The following is a 3,925-nucleotide window of genomic DNA, read 5'->3' on the forward strand; positions in this document are numbered from 1 at the left end:
TTCATCACAAATATCGTGTATGGTCGCAACTCAATCCCAAAAGAAAAAGATGGCTGAACAACAATATGGCATGCCAAACATTGGTGTCCTATATGAAGATCCCACACAAGATCATACACAAAGTGGGCAACCTAGCGATCAAGATCAAAGTCAAAATCTTGACATGGTTAACCAAGATGAACTTTGTTCGGAAGTGCAAACTTTCCTAGCGGATTCTTATAACCAAGAGATGATGGAAAAGTTTATTAAACACAATCCTACTACACTTCTGAAAACTCTCCTTGAACATGGAGCTCAACTTCTGCCTGAATTTAATAGATCTGCTCTCACCCAACAACCACAAGGAGACCTCACTCCCACACAAAGTGTTGCACCTACTATTGAAACTCAATCAATTGCAGCCCCATCAATCATCCAAGCTCAATCAATGCCACTCGTGGTACCTCCCACCATGGTCTCCATCCCACCTTCTTCCTCCTTACCATCCATACCACTATCAAATCTGATCTCATCCATTCTCCAACAAACTTCTATACCACATCCTTCTATTCAACCACAAATTTCTATTCCACAAACTTCCCTTCCTCCCAACAATGTCGCAAATTTTATCCGAGCCATATTTAATCCCATCACAATAGTTAGCGGACCGCAACCAACTGTCCCTCAAACCCTAGTGACATCGATCATCACATCCCACATTCCCACCTCCTCATCATATCAACATATTGGTGGTGGTGCACCTTCTTTGGTTCATCCAATTCTTGGGGCAAATACAATTCATCAAAGAGTTTTGCCCTTGTCCTTATGATCCATCTATATCAGTTGCACCATATCCCCTGGGATTTGAGATGCCTAAATTCACCAAGTATGAAGGCAAAGGTGACCCCCGCGATCATGTTCGAGAATTCCACATCTTATGCCAAGAAGTCTCCTATAGTGACCTTTATCTTCGCAGACTCTTTCCCAAGAGTCTCACGGGAGATGCCCTAGCATGGTTCTCATCTCTACCATGAGGTTCCATTGTCTCTTTTCCAGACTTGGCAGAAAAATTTGTGGCCCACTATGCATACAACATGGGTAATGATGTTTCTATGATGGACTTATGTAATACAAAACAAAGGCCCAGAGAAACCTTCGCCAATTTCCTACAAAGATGGCGACATCTTATCAATAAATTTTAGTGGGACATGCCAGAACAACATCAAATTGAGCTATTCCAAAAGAACTTGGTGCCTGAACTTTCAAGACCTTTAATATCTCAATGTATCAAATCCTTCCAAAAATTGACAGATAAGGGCCTCGCCCTCAAACGTGTCTTGTTGGAGGAAGGAACCTTGAAACATTACCAGAAATCAACACAAAGTTCTTCATCTTATTATAACGACATGCCAAAATTTTGGTCCAAAAACAAAAATGTGGTCAATGATGGCGTAACTGATGCAAAGCGGGTCCAAACCGTGGCCGCTCCCCCAAAATCCACCATGAACAATCATCAATTCAACAACCAAAATCAATCACAAAAACCTCACAACAATGTCTCAATCCAGGGATGACCACCCCGATCGAATAACAGGACTCCAAGAGATTTCACTCCTCTGGCTGAGCCTATTGAAGTGGTGTTTCAAAAACTTGTCCAAGTAGGTATAGTGGTTTTTCCAATCACTCGCCCATTTGACCCCAATCAACCTAAACCAAGATGGTATAATGAAAATGAGTATTGTGAATACCATCGTATCAAGGGACATGATACACGAAAGTGTATGAAACTGAAGATCTACATACAAGATCTCATTGATAGAGGTGAGATTGAGATAGAAAATACAAAACCTGGTAATAACAATGACAAACTCAAAATGTACCAGGAACCCTTCTGGAAGCATGATAAAGGAAAAGGCTCATCATCTAACGCAATGGGTTATGACTACGCTAATCACGTAACCGGTTTTGATTTTTTGGTAGGTCGCATTGAACCTGCAGACAATAATGTCAATGTCATAACCATCCAAGGAGTTAATCCTCCTTCTTCCTAAAGCAAAGCAAATCCTGCTAGGATAGTAATTCAAGGCGCCACGCCTTCCACCTCCCATTTCCAGAATGACTGCAATGCAACTACATGCCGAGGAAGAGTCACCATCCAAGGAATCCCTCCCCCACCAAACCCACCACCCATGTCTTCCACTCGCCGATATGACCTCCTTGATCAACTTGGGAAGACACTTGCGTAGATCTCCATTTTGGAACTTCTCAAGACCTCCCCGGTCTATAAAGAAATTTTGGAACAAGCCCTTCTCCAATCACGCATTCCAGATAACATCAACGCCACCCAATTCCAAGCCCTCATTGGAAACCTTTCTGCCTAGCAACACATTGTATTTAACTCCAAAGATGCTCCTGCAGATGAAGACCATAACAAACCTTTACACATAGAAGCTCTTATCCACAAGCACAAGGTCAAACGTATCCTGATAGATGGTGGGTCCGGGCTCAATCTGTGTACATACAAATTAATAAAACAATTGGGACTTTCTGAGGATCTGATAGACACATCAGGAAGGATCATAATAAAGGCATATGATGATGCAGAAAGAATTTCAAAGGGCATGATCACCTTACCTCTTCAAGTGGGCCCCATTACAATTGAAACCCCTTGCCAAGTACTAGATCTTGATCTCCCCTACAACATTCTCCTTGAGAGGCCATGGATTCATTCCTTGCAGGCCATACCCTCCACCTATCACCAATGCATCAAATTCCCCTATAATGGAAGAGTGATCACTATCAAAGGTGATCCCCAACCTTTTCAATATTGCAAACTATTAGAGGGGAAGCATCCGTATCATTTCCCACTAAATAGACCCTCGCCAACGCCTCCATCTGATGCATCAAATGTTGCCTCCACATCATCCCAACCAAAAAATCAAATCAAGATCTTGGACAATGGCTGTGGAGAATACGAATTGGAGGATGTCTTATTAATAGGCAACCTCCCTCTCTCTCCTAAGTCATTTGGCAAACCAAAAGAGATAAAAAAGGACCCAAAATGAATCATGCAATACCAAAACACCACCTTCTAGCAATGGGGCCCACTTGATAATGAGATCCTCGAAGCAGATATCTCTTTATGGCTGTACTGGGAGGAAGATGAAGATCCAACAAGAATATCCAAAGAAATGTACCCAAAAGCATCTACCATAGTTGAAAAAATGGGTTAGGAAGGACACGACCTGGGACCATAGGAGAAAGGAAGAAAAACACCCATAAATCATATCTCCTACAGATACAACAGAGGCTTGGGGTACACCCCGATGCTTAAGATTACTATCGCTGGTGCCCCTTCTAGTCCTTCTTCAGATATCGAAAGCACTGACGAAGAGGAATTCCACGAAATGCCTTATGAATATGAGAAAGATATCTTCTTGGATGCTTACATCAATACCATCACCCCCGTAGCCCCTCCCACTTCACATGAGCTACATCTTGTCCATCCTGAACTCATTGATTGGGGCCAACAAGACAAACCCACTTTAGATATCTGCACCAACGATAATGCTCTCATTGCTCTCCTAATAGCGCAAAATATGGAAGATTGTAACAGAATCGAGGGTATTCAACTACACAAAAAGGGATACTTTGGTAGTCAAGTCAATGCCCTTAGCCACAAAAAAGATAATAAAAGAAAAAGATATGATTCCCTAGGTGAAAACCTTCCTGAGGCGCCTTTGGATGAACAAGAAATAAAAACAAAGGGCGTATCTAAAAGTTAAAACCTAGAAAAGGCATTTGACGATGAGGGATTCGACCTCCCTACCATTGGTTACCTTCCACAGGACAAATCAAATTTGTTGATAGAAGAAATAGACAGCATCAACATGGGCACCGAAGTCATTCTGAAAAATGTGCTCATTGCCAAATCCCTCACAGAAAT

This window comes from Cryptomeria japonica, chromosome 2, assembly GCF_030272615.1.
Source record: "Cryptomeria japonica chromosome 2, Sugi_1.0, whole genome shotgun sequence".
In the NCBI taxonomy this organism is placed as follows: domain Eukaryota; kingdom Viridiplantae; phylum Streptophyta; class Pinopsida; order Cupressales; family Cupressaceae; genus Cryptomeria; species Cryptomeria japonica.